Below are 13,943 nucleotides of genomic sequence, written 5' to 3'. Positions count from 1 at the left end.
TGCCTAGGGATCATTATTCCCCAATACTGAGGCAAGACTCTTCTATGTACTTTACCCAATGCCCCATGAATGATCAGTTTTCAACCTCAGAAATAGTCATTATTTCTGGCCCTGTATGAAGACCAAGAGCAGCCACCTCTCATCCTTTCAGGTTGTTCTTTCTCCAGCTTTGGGTAGTTTCCTCACATACATGCACTGATCAGTATCCAGCTGAATACTCTTCATATAACATAGGTCTTTGCTTCCAGAAGATTTCATCTGGAATCTTTATACTCTTTAACACAGCATGAATTTTCTCTAGTGCTTAGTGATTAAGTTTTTAGACTGAGTCATACCTTAGGGCAGTGGTTCTCAACATGTGGCCCCTAGATCAATGATATCAGTATCACCTGGCAACTTATTAAAAATGAAGATTATTAGGTTGCATCTCAGACATATAAAATTGGAAATTCTGGATGGGGAGGCATTTTGTGGAGCCAGCAATCTGGGTTTTAACAAACCCTTCATGCAATTCTGATGGGTGCTAAATTTGAGAACCAATGCCTTAGAACGCAGAGTTTGAGTAAAGGGGGAAGGAGTCTTAGGTAATATTTCAAGTGCCATTGAATCCTCATAATTGTGCAGCTGCCAGTCTCACTTGCAAACAATTTGGCCTTAATCAGGTAAAGAGTTGAAGATGACAGGAGTTACTCAAGATAAAGAGAATCTAAGAAGCAGAAAAGTTTTTCTTCTTGGAAAGTTTCTTGGTTAAAAATTCTTTCCAAATTTCCTCTTCTCTTAGAGCATAGGGAGTTTGGGAGATGAGAGGGTTGTAGAGAGTTGGGCACTGCAGTAACTAATCTTATGATGTACCTAAGGCTTTCAAGGGAAATGAGCTAAGGGACTGTGCTCAGGGACCATGTCTCCAGCTTTTGGAATTTCTCAGTCCCTAATCCCATGTCTGGTAAACAGGCTGTTGACTCCAGAGGGGAAGTTGGCAGCAGCAAAAAACGGGAGAGGAGTTCATGCCACAGGGCAGTGTACATTGGACAAGAGTTGCAACAATGTTGGGTAAAAGCACTTATCATGAAAAAATTGGCCTTTCAACAGCAGTGGGCCAATTTCCCAGGCAGGCAAGGTTTGTTTGTCCAAAAGGTCTTACTCTGTCTCTCTTGGCCACATGATGGCCCTGCGTCTCCTCTCTGCCAGTCAAAAATGGGACAAGAAGGGCAGAGAAGAGACAGAAGCTGCTGCTCTATTTATTTTAGTGGTTTGCTTCTTCCTTGCCAAACAGTAAATTTATTCATATTTATATAACCAGGTTCTTCCTAAATAGACCCTAATTTGAAAAGGAAAGATTGGTAGTCTGAGGAACATCTTAGACAGTATGAAAGACAGGGTTGACTTTGCTAATTGCTGGACAATACACACAGGTGATACAAGTGCCCCAAAATTTTGAGTACTCAGGAATTGTATCACATATTCTTTGCCCATAGCACTGTTAGGTCACCCAGCTGGGGCCCTTTAACCTCACCTCTATGCTCAGCTCTGCCATTCCCAAAATTCTGATATTAATCTAGTTTCAAGTTTCCTCACGTGTTCATTACTTTCCTCAATAACCATTTACTAGTGATTTACTAAAAGCCAAGCTTGTAGCAGGTGCTAGGAAACATCAAAAAGGAAGTGCCATCCTGCTTTTAAAGAATAGAGCCATACAAAATTGCAAAGGGTACTCTCAGGGTAGTAGGAGTCCTGGGCCAGGAGCTCTTTATTGCTGCAAGGTCTCTATAGTCTCTTTTGTCTGGATACAGTCACTGAGCTCTGCGCATGTTGCCTGTAACTAAATGTTGGTCTCCTATACCCACACTCCCTCACCTCACCACTGCCACCATAATCAAGTTCCTACCTTAGAGCCTTTATTTAGTTATAATAACTAGCATTTATAAGTCATTTAATACATGCAAACATTCTCTAAGGGCTTAACATTATCTAATATATCACCTCATTTAATTTTTAGAGCAACTTAATGAGAGGCTGTTAGGCTATTATCCCCACTTACAGATGAAAAAACTGAGGTATAGAGGAATGAGGTAATAATCCTCATTCCTGCCTTGCAATGACAATCTTATCTAGTTTTTGGAGCTCTGTCTTGAATGCAGAGACCCATGCCTGAGTTTATATCTGATTCTGGAATCACTCTGCCAGTGCCTGCCTAGAGGAATTCTGGTTGCAAACAAGAACCTGTTTCTTACCTGGGTCTTAGTGTGCATCTTACTGTATTTTGGGTTATTTGTTTCCTTGGCTATCTCTCCTTCTAGACTGTGAGCTATTCGATAGCAGGGATCACTTGGCACATACTTGATATCTAATACATATTTTTTTTCCCTCCCTTTGTAGTAGATGCTGAATGGATGTATCTTAAATGCTGCTGGACCTTCCCGTAGTACCTGCCTTACTTGGCAGCTTTATCTAATCTAGGGCTCTTACACTTAAATAAATCAGCTAGGCTGAGGGTAGTGTAAGAGGCAGTAGTGGGGAATGAGGCATACTGAAAAGTGTCCAATTTAAGGAGGCAGCTGTTACTCATTTCCAGCTGATTACTGCCCTACAAAAATGATGACTCCATGCTGCCAAATTTTCAAGATAATTCAGAACTATGGATTGTTACATAAAATCTTCCAAACTTAAAAACACTGCCAAACCAAGGAAATCTAAAGTCCAAATTTTCTATATGCATTCTACATATTTTTAAAGAGCTAATAGTTGTTTTTTAGATGATTTGTTTAGATGTAGAGACATAGACACACATATGAACACTCAAAAAATAGTGTTTATGATAATATGAACTAACAGAGCCAGGGCAAATGAATCAATCATGAGGCTAGTATATAGAAGCAAAGATTTCAAAAGGAGAGAGAATAAAGTTGGGGAAAGACCAATGAGAACAGATCTGGGATAAAGGGGAAAGTGAAGAAAATCTAATTGCTAGCTCTAATAGGGCATTTATTAAATCTCTTCTCTCAATAATGTGATAGTTCATAGGCTATAGCTAAGGAGTTGTAATGCCTTGCTATTGTGGTGTTAAAATGACAGGGTGGCAACTTCATCTGTTTTGGAGTTTTGGGGGATGTTTTGCTGGCTTGCTTACTTGGGAACCCCCTGCTTTATGGAAGTGTTTTCTAGAAACTCCTTTTGCCTGCAACCATACCCACAATCTTCATTAATGTGTGTGGGCCCTGCTCATGGGAAACAAGGCTTGAGAGGATAATTTTTTCACAAAAAGATGATTTTAGAATACCATAGATTCATATGGAACGTGTTGAGGATTTCTTGAAAGATGGTACCATCTTCAGGAAATGGAGAAGAATTTGCTAATTTTTGTGAATATTTCTTCAACACCGATTATGCACCACGTATGGTTGTGGGCAACTTTCACTGAGCAATGGTGGGTAACAAGAAATAAAAGCTGTGACATCTATCTTTTCAGAAATGTACAATTGGCTTGGGTGGGAAGAAAATGGAGCCATCTGTAGAGGAGTATGTTCAAGGAAGGTGCAAAATGAGAATGAGGAAAGGAGAAAAATCAGAGAAGGAGATATGCATTCTGACTTTGGACTGAGAATCTCTTTGCCAATTTGTCCTTACACGTGAAGCCTTATTCTTTGCACACTCTTGCAATCTGTAATACTGCAAAACAAAGTTAGATTGTTTCCCTCTTATTTTAATACTCAGTAAGGCCTAGGCCACATTAGTTTTTGCTGCAAAAACTTAACATGGCCTCAAATAACATCATTCTCAAGCATGTTCCTAACTGTGATTATTGTATGCAAGATTAGATTAGACGTTGACATACATGAAAAATGAGAATGATAACTAAATAAAAACCAGGTGACATCACCAAGATAGCAATATAGGTTATTCCTGACCTCACTCCTCCTCACAAGAACTAACAACTATTCATGGACAAGACACCACTGAGAAGACCTTAGAACATGAGGGTGAGGTTGAAGCACTCCCTGCACCACAGAGACCAAGACCCACCACATTAGAAGGGTAAGAAGAATGGCCACACACTGCATTGCTCTTCCCCAGATCAGCAGAGCACAACAATGAAAGGTCTCCCCTCAGCCTTCAGATTCTCCAGTGGGAAAAGAGAGCCTGGAGTAGACATCCAGCTTCCCTAGCACTGTGGGTCATTTCTTGGGAATCCTCACTCCAGTCTCATCCCACAGAAATTGCAGGGAAATCTGTTTGTGGACTTGACCACTGTGAATCTGACTGTGATGGAGAAGGGACTAGGGGCTTGCAACAATCAGCACTCAGATCTTGGCAGACTATGTTCTTACCTACAGTGCCCAAGTAGTAATCCCAATCAGCAGATTTGCTCATCAGCAGAACCAAGTCAGTGTGCAGTTGACCAGGGAACGTGGTGGGGTGCATGTCTGCCTGATTTGAGTCGTTAATGAAGAGTCATGTCAGCCCCGGACACTGGTCTGCCCCTTCCCAGGCAGGGGAGCTGAGTCATAGCCTGGTCCTCTGCTGAGTATAGCTACTGGCCATATCCGACCACAAAGGCTGGCCAAGACACCTGGAAAGTTTGTAACCCAGCAATGCTAGAGTATTGTGCACAGAGCAAAGCCACTTGCCAGGGAAATTGAGGAATAGCTTGGCTTGAGTCAGGACCACAAACAAGAGGCTTGCCAGGCTTGGAGTTGGTTCCCCTACTCCACCCAGGCAGAGGAGCTAATTCATAACCCCTTTTTTTTTTTTCTTTTTTTTTTTCATAACCCTTTTTACTGCTGAATATAGCTCCTGGTCCCTCGCAACTAGAAAGACTGATCGAGAACACCTGGGAAGCTGCTTAAAGTTGGCCCTCCTATTCCACCTAGGCAGGGAGCTAATTTCTAGTGCCACCCACTGCTAAGTATAGCTACTTGATCTGCCTGACCATAAAAACTGACAGAGTCCAGCAGGCAGACCTGATTATCTGCAGAGTAAGGCCAGCAGCCCTGTTCAGCCAGGAAACCTGAGGCCTGGGTCAGCTTGAGTTAAGATCACAAACAAAGAGCCTTACTGACCTTGGAGCTGGTTCTCCTGCTCTGCCTGGGCAAGGAAACTAATTCAGAGCCTCACCCATCGCTGAATACAGCCTTTAGGCTATCCCATCCAGGGAATCTAACCAGAGCATAAGGGAAGCTGCATAGTTCATTCACAGCCCTGCTTACAATGGCATTTGAACAGACAGCACAGCCCATGACTTTCCACATCTATAAAAAAAAAACCCCAAAAACCAAGGACCCCATATGGCCAGGAAATTCAGTGCATAGTTTGCCTTATTTGGGTCCCCAAAGAACAAGCCATGTGGGTCCTGGGATCAGTTCTTCTACTCTGTCAGGGCAAGGAAGCTAATTCATAGCTCCACCTACTGTAAGTATAGTATTGTCTCTACCATCTAGGAAGATATACCAAATAGCCCTGGCAACTGTGGAGCCCACCCTATACAGGAATTGAGCCAGAAGTCCTGTTAACCTTTTCTCAGCCAGTGGCAACTCCTCCAAAATTGGAGCTTGGGCAGTGGCCACACCCAATAATAGACAATGATAGCAAGTCCCATCTGCCCAAGGATGTTATCAGCTGACCCTCCAGAAACACAAATTGAGCTGAGTGGTGAAGAACTGTCTCTGCCAAAGCAAACTCATAACATCTGGAAGAAGATATTACTTACTCAAATGCACAGATACCAATGTAAGAAATAAAAAATCATGAAAAATCATGTAAACATGACACCATAGGAAATTAATAAAGCTTCAATAACTGTCCCTAAAGAAATGGAGACCTATGAAATGTCAAAAAAGCAATTCAGAGAATCCTCTTAAACTTAGTGAACTATAAAGACACACAGAAAGACAACAACATGAAATTAGGAAACAATGCATGAACAAAATGAGAGTTTCAACAAAGAAATAAAGCCATTAAAAATCCCAGAAATTCTAGGGCTGAAAAATACAATAAGTGAACTGAAGAGCTCAATAGAGAGCTTCAAAAGTAAACTTGACCACAGAGAAAACATTCAGTGATCTAGAAGACAGGGCATTTGAAACTATCCAGTCAGAAGAGCAAAAATAAAAGAGAATGAAGAAGAGTGAAGAAAGCCTACAGGACTTATGGGATATAATTAAAAACCTAATATCCACACTGTAGAAATTCAAGAAGGAGACAAGAAAGAGAAAGGGACCAAAAGTATACTTAAAGCAATAATGGCTGAAAATTTCCCAAACCTGGGAGAGAAATGGACATCCAGATTCATAAGGCCCCCAACTCCCCAAATGGGCTGAACCTGAATAGAGTTACACTGACATACATTATAATCAAGTTGTCAAAAGTCAAAGGCAAAGAACTTTAAGAGCCACAAGAGAAAAGACAGAAGTTACATGTAAGTAAACCCCATAAAACAGTGAATTTCTTAACAGAAACATTTCAAGCAAGGATAGAATTGTATGATATATCCAAATTACTGAAAGAAAAAAAAAGTTAATCCAGAATTCTATACATGGCAAAGCTGTCCTTCAGAATTGAAGGAGATAGACTTTCCCAAACAAACAAAAGCTCAGGGAGTTTATCACCATTGGACCTGTCTCACAAAATATGCTAAAGTCCTTTCAGTGGAAATAAAATGACACTGATTATCATCATAAAAACATAAGAAAGCAGCATAAAACTCACTGGTAATGATAAATGTATAGCAAAATTTCAAATCTGTAAACTGATAATGATTGTGTGTAACTCACTTAAACGCTAGTTTAAAAGTTAAAAAAGTCTTGGTAAAAATAACCATAACTACAATAATCTGTTGTTGGATATACAACATAAAAATATATAAACTGTAATATAATAATCTAAAATGTGAGGGAAGAAGTAAAGTGTAAGAGTTAGGAATTCTATTCAAATTAAGTATTTATCAGTTTCAAATAGGTGTTATCAGTTTTAAGGTATTTTATGTAAGCCTCATGGTTTCCACAAGGGAAAAAAATACCTGTAGTTATTACACAAAAGAACATGATAAAAAAAGTCAATGCATACTGATACAAAAAAACAAACACACACCCAAAAAACAAGAACAACAAAAAAACCCCATCAAAACAAAAAAAAAGACAGCAGGATAAGAAACAAGGAACAATAGATCTACAATACAGTCAAAAACAATTAACAAAAATGGAATAGTAAAAAAAAAAAAAAATGGAATAGTAAGTCCTTATCTATCAATAATTAAACATAAATGGATTACTTTAAACACAAATTCTGCAGTCAAGAGACATAGAATGACTGAATGGATAAAAAAATAAGATACAAGAAAATGCTGCCTTCAAGAGACTCACTTTAGCCTTAAAGACACATAAGGAATAAAAGAATAGAAAAAGATACTTTGAGCAAATGGTAACAGTCCCATCCTACCCCTTCCAAAAAAAGAAAGCAGAGTTAGGTATACTTAGACAAAACAAACTTTAAAATAAAAATGGTAAAAAAGAGAAAAAGTTCATTATATAATGATAAAGGGGTCAATCCATCAAGAAGATTATAATGATAAATATTTATGCATCCAACACTGGAGCACTCATATACAAAAAGCAAAATCTAACAGAGCTAAAAGGAGAAATAAACAGCAATACAATAATACTTGGAGACCTTAATACCACACTCTCGACAATGAATAGATCATACAGACAGAAATTAAATGAAGAAACATCAGATTTTAACTACATTATAGCTCAAATGAATCTAACAGACATATAAAGGACATTCTATCTGACGACATTCTTCTCAAGCACACAAGAACATTTTCTAGGATAGGCTACATGGTAGGTGACAAAACAGGTCTTAGCAATTTCAAGAAGATTGAAATCATACAAAGTATTGTCTCTGGCTGCAATGGTTTGAAACTAAAAATAACAGGAGAAAAGCTGGAAAACACATGAATGCATGGATATTAAACAACAGTGTACTGAACAAAAAAAGGATTAAAGAAGAAATTAAGGGGAAATTAAAATGTATTTTGAGACAAACAAAAATGGAAAACAGCAAAACTTATGGGATGCAGCAAAGTAGTCTAAGAGGGAAGTTCATAGCAATACACACCTACAGTAAGAAACAAAATCTCAAATAACCTTGCCTCAAGGACCCAGAAAAAGAACAATAAACTGAGCCCAAAGTTAGCAGAAAGAAGGAAATAAAGATTACAGCAGATATAAATGAAACAGAGAATAGGAAAATAGAAAAGATTAATAAAACTAAGCGTTGCTTCTATGAAAAGATAAAATTGGCAAACTATACTAATGAAGGAATAAAGAAAAGGACAAAACCCAACAAATTATAAGTCAATTAGGGGATATTACAACACCACAAAAATACAAAGGATAAGAAGCTACTGTGAACAACTATATGGAAACAAACTAGACAACCTACAAAAAAATGGGAAAATTCTTATAAACATACAACCAACCAAGATTAATTAGGAAGAAATAGAAAACTGGAAAGAAGATCAATTACTAGGAGAGACCTTCAAGATGGCAGAGGAGTAAGACGTGGAGATCACCTTCCTCCCCACAAATACATCAGAAATACATCTACATGTGGAACAACTCCTACAAAACACTTACTGAATGCTGGCAGAAGACCTCAGACTTCCCCAAAGGCAAGAAACTCCCCACGTGCCTGGGTAGGGCAAAAGAAAAAAGAAAAAACAGAGACAAAAGAATAGGGACAGGACCTGCACCACTGGGAGGGAGCTGTGAAGGAGGAAAAATTTCCACACACTAGGAAGCCCCTTCACTGGTGGAGACGGGGGGTGGGCGGGGGGGAATCTTCAGAGCCACGGAGGAGAGCGCAGCAATAGGGGTGCAAAGGGCAAAGCGGAGAGATTCCCTCACAGAGGATCACTGCCGACCAGCACTCACCAGCCTGAGAGGCTTGTCTGCTCACCCACCGGCCAGGATGTGTCGGGGCTGGGAGCTGAGGCTCTGGCTTCTTTGCAGGTCAGACCCTAGGGAGAGGACTGGGGTTGGCTGCTTGAACACAGCCTGAAGGGGGGTACAGCTAGCTGGAGGGAGTCTGGGAAAAAGTCTGGAACTGCCTGAGGCAAGAGACCATTGTTGTGGGGTACGTGAGGAGAGGGGATTCAGAGCGCCGCCTAAACAAGCTCCAGAGATGGGTGCCAGCCGCAGCTATCAGTGTGGACACCAGAGACGGGCATGAGATGCTAAGGCTGCTGCTGCAGCCACCAAGAGGCCTGTGTGCAAGCACAGGTCACTCTCCACACCGCCCCTCCCAGGAGCCTGTGCAGCCCGCCACTGCCAGGGTCCCTTGATCCAGGGACAACTTCCCCGGGAGAACACGTGGCACGCCTCAGGCTGTTGAAACACGATGCCAGCCTCAGCCGCCACAGGCTCTCCCCGCATTCCGTACCCCTCCCACCCCCCCCCCCCGGCCTAAGTGAGCCAGGGCCCCCTAATCAGCCAGTCCTTTAACCCCCTCCTGTCTGGGCAAAGAACAGACGCCCTCAGGCAACCTACATGCAGAGGCGGGACCAAATACAAAGCTGAACCCCAGGAGCTGTGCAAACAAAGAAGAGAAAGGGAAATCTCTCCCAGCAGCCTCAGGAGCAGCAGATTAAATCTCCACAATCACCTTGATGTACCCTGCATCTGTGGAATACCGGAATAGACAACGAATCATCCCAGAATTGAGGTGGCAGACATTAGGAACAACGATATACGTATTTTTCTCCTTTGTCTCTTTATATGAGTATGTATGTGTATGCTTCTTTGTGTGATTTGTCTGCATAGCTTCACTTTTACAATTTGTCCTAGGGCTCTGTCTGTCCGGTTTTTTTTTTTGTTTTTGTTTTTTTAGTATAGTTTTTAACACTTGTTATTATTGGTGGATGTGTTTTTTGGTTTGGTTGCTCTCTTTTTTTTTTTCTTTTTCTAATACTTTTTAATTTTTAAAAAATTTTTAATAATTATTTCTACTTTTCATTTCAATAACTTTATTTTATTTATTTTTTTCTTTCTTTCTTTTTTTCTCCCTTTTCTTCTGAGCCGTGTGGCAGACAGGGTCTTGGTGCTCCGACCGGGTATCAGACCTGTGCCTCTGAGGTGGGAGAGCCGAGTTCAGGGCACTGGTCCACCAGAGACCTCCCTGCTCCACATAATATCAAACAGCAAAAGCTCTCCCAGAGATCTCCGTCTCAATGCTAAGACCCAGCTCCACTCAACGACCAACAAGCTACAGTGCTTGACACTCCATGCTAAACAACTAGCAAGAAAGGAACACAAAACCACCCATTAGCAGAGACAGTGCCTAAAATCATAATAAGGTCACAGAAACCCCCAAAACACCACCGGACATGGTCCTGCCCACCAGAAAGACAAGATGCAGCCTCATACACCAGTAGACAGGCACCAGTCCCCTCCACCAGGAAGCCTACACAACCCGCTGAACCAACCTTAGCCACTAGGGGCAGACACCAAAACAATGGGAACTACGAACCTGCAGCCCGCAAAAAGAAGATCCCAAACACAGTAAGTTAAGCAAAATGAGAAGACAGAGAAACACACAGCAGATGAAGGAGCAAGGTAAAAACCCACCAGACCAAACAAATGAAGAGGATATAGGCAGTCGACCTGAAAAAGAATTCAGAGTAATGATAGTAAAGATGATACAAAATCTTGGAAATAGAATGGAGAAAAAACAAGAAACATTTTACAAGGACCTAGAAGAAGTAAAGAGCAAACAAACAATGATGAACAACACAATAAATGAAATTAAAAATGCTCTAGAGGAATCAATGGGAGAATAAATGAGGCAGAAGAATGGATAAGTGACCTGGAAGATAAAATAGTGGAAATAACTATTGCAGAGCAGAATAAAGAAAAAAGAATGAAAAGAATTGAGGACAGTCTCAGAGACCTCTGGGACAACATTAAATGCACCAACATTCGAATTATAGGGGTCCCAGAAGAAGAAGAAGAGAAAAAGAAAGGGACTGAGAAAATGTTTGAAGAGAGTATAGTTGAAAACTTCCCTAATATGGGAAAGGAAATAGTTAATCAAGTCCACGAAGCGCAGAGTCCCATACAGGATAAATCCAAGGAGAAAAACGCCAAGACACATATTAATCAAACTATCAAAAATTAAATATAAAGAAAAAATATTAAAAGCAGCAAGGGAAAAACAACAAATAACATAGAAGGGAATCCCCATAAGGGGATTATGTATATTTGCCTTTACCAATGATATTCTTTCATAATTTTCATATTTCTACTTGTGGTCTGTTCTCTAACACTTAGAAGTTCTTTTACCATTTCTTGTAGAGCCTGTTTAATGCTGCTTAACTCTTTTAGCTTTTGCCTGTCTGTAGAATTCTTTATCTCTCTCTCAAATCTTGAATGAAAGACTTGTCAGGTAGAGTGTTCTTGGTTATAAGTTTTTTTCCTTTACTAACTTAGAATATATAATGTCACTAACCTCTGGCCTACAGTTTCTGCTGAAAAGTTAGCTTACACTCTTATGGGCATTCCCTTATACGTTACTAGTTGCTTTCCCTTGCTGCTTTCAAGATTCTCTCTTTATCTTTAATTTTTGCCATTTTAATTACAATGTATTTTGTGGTGGACCTCTTTGGGTTGATCTTGTTTGGGTCTCTCTGTGCTTCCTGGACCTGGATGTCTGTTTTCTTTCCTAGGTTAGGGAAGTTTTCAGCTATTATTTCTTCCAGTAAGTTTATTGTCCCTTTCTCTCAACCTTCTCATTCCTGTATCCCTATAATGTGAAAGTTAACATGCTAGATGTTTTCCCAGAGCTCTCAAACTGTCCTCATTATTTCTTTTTTCTGTTCAGCTTCAGTGATCTCCACTACTCTGTCTTTCAGTTCACTGATTCGCTCCTCTGTATCATCTATTCTACTGCTGATTCCCTGTAGTGTATTATTTCAGTTGTTATATTTTTCAGCTCTATTTGGTTGTTTATATTTTCTAATTCTTTGTTAAACTTCTGTGTTCATTCATTCTTCTTGAGTTCTTTGAAAAGGTCAATAAATTGTATAAAACAACTTGTCAAGAAAAAAGGGGAAAGGAACAAATTATCAGTATAAAAATCATAAAAGGAAATATCACAAGATACCCTACGTACATTCAAAAGATAACAAGAAAATATTATGGACAAAGTTATGCCAATAAATTTGATGATCAGGGTGAGTGAAATGAACAAACTATTTGAAAAACAAATTAGGAAAACTGCCTCAAGAAGACATATAAAACTTAAACAATCTTATATCAATTAAATAAGTTGAAAGTACATTTAAAAAGCTTGCTGTGAAGAAAATCTGGGCACAGATGTTATCACTGGTAAATTTTATCAGGTATTTAAGGAAGAAATACCATGCCTACACAAACTGTTTCAAAATGAAGGAAGACTGTCCATCTATTTTGTGATGCCAACATTATCCTGTTACCATAACCAAAGACATTACAAATAAACTATAAACCAAAATGTTTTGTGGAGATAAAAATACTTGTGATAATAGAAATGGGTTTGAAAAACATATTTTGAATCAAGCTATATATAAAAAGTGGGGTACGTTCCAAGAATGCAAGTTTGGTTTATCATTGGCATCCAAATTGAAAAAAAGATCTTTATTTGCAGAAGGTATATTTAGAAAACCCTAAAGAGTCCAAAAAAAAACCCCCAAAAAACTGCTATAGCTAATCAATGAATTCACTAAAGTTGCAGGATTCAAAAAAAGATGTACAAATGTCAGTTGCTTTTCTATATGCTAACGATAAGCTGCAAGTAATTGAAATAATCCTATTTACAGTTGCATCAAAAGGAAGCAAATACTTAGGAATAAATTTAACCAAGGAGGTGTGAGACCTGTACACTGATAACTATAAGACACTGATGAATAAAATTGAAGATAGAAATAAATGGAATATTTATTCTGTGCTCATAGATTTTAACAATAATAATTCTTCCAATGTGCATACTACCTGACATCATCTAGAGATTTAATCAGTCACTATCAAAATTGTAATGGTATTTCTCACAGAAACAGAACATACAATTCTAAGATTTGTATGGAACCACAAGAGACCCCGAATAAACAAATCAATATTCAGAAATAACAGCAAAGCTGGAAGCATCACAATTCCTGATCTCAAAGTATATTACCAAACTATAATAATCAAAGTAGTATGGTATTGGTACAAAAACAGACACAGCAATGGAACAGAGAGCTCAAAAACAAACATGTATATATGGTCAATTAACGTACAAAGGAGCCAAGAATATACAATGGGGACAGGATCATCTTTTCAATAAATGATTCTTGGAACACTGGACAGCTACATGCAAAAAATAAATAAAGCTGGACCCTTATCTTACACCATACACACAAAATCATTAAATAGATTAAAGACTTGAATGTAACACATGAAACCATAAATCTCCTAGAAGATAAAACAGGCGTCAGCTCTTTGACATCAGTCTTGGTAATGATCTGATTTGACACCCAAAACAAAGGCAACAAAAGCTAAAGTGAGTGGGACTACATCAAACTAAAATCTTCTGCACAGCAAAGGAAATCATCAACAAAATGAAAATAAGACCTATGAAATGGGAGAAAATATTTTCAAATCTGAAAAGGGGTTAATATCCCAAATATATAAAGAACTCACAACTTAATAGCAAAGAAACAATCTGAGTAAAAAAAGAAAGGGCAGAAGATCTGAATAGACATTTTCCCAAAGATATATGAATGGCTAACTGGTACTTGAAAAGGTGTTCAACATCACTAATCAGAGAAATGCAAATCAAAACAATGAGAAATCATCTCACTTATTAGGATGGGTATTATCAAAAAGACAAGAAAGAACAAGTGTTGGTGAGGATGTGAAAAGGGAACACTTGTG

This window comes from Balaenoptera ricei, chromosome 7 (genome assembly GCF_028023285.1).
Source record: "Balaenoptera ricei isolate mBalRic1 chromosome 7, mBalRic1.hap2, whole genome shotgun sequence".
In the NCBI taxonomy this organism is placed as follows: domain Eukaryota; kingdom Metazoa; phylum Chordata; class Mammalia; order Artiodactyla; family Balaenopteridae; genus Balaenoptera; species Balaenoptera ricei.
This window is presented reverse-complemented; position numbering follows the sequence as displayed.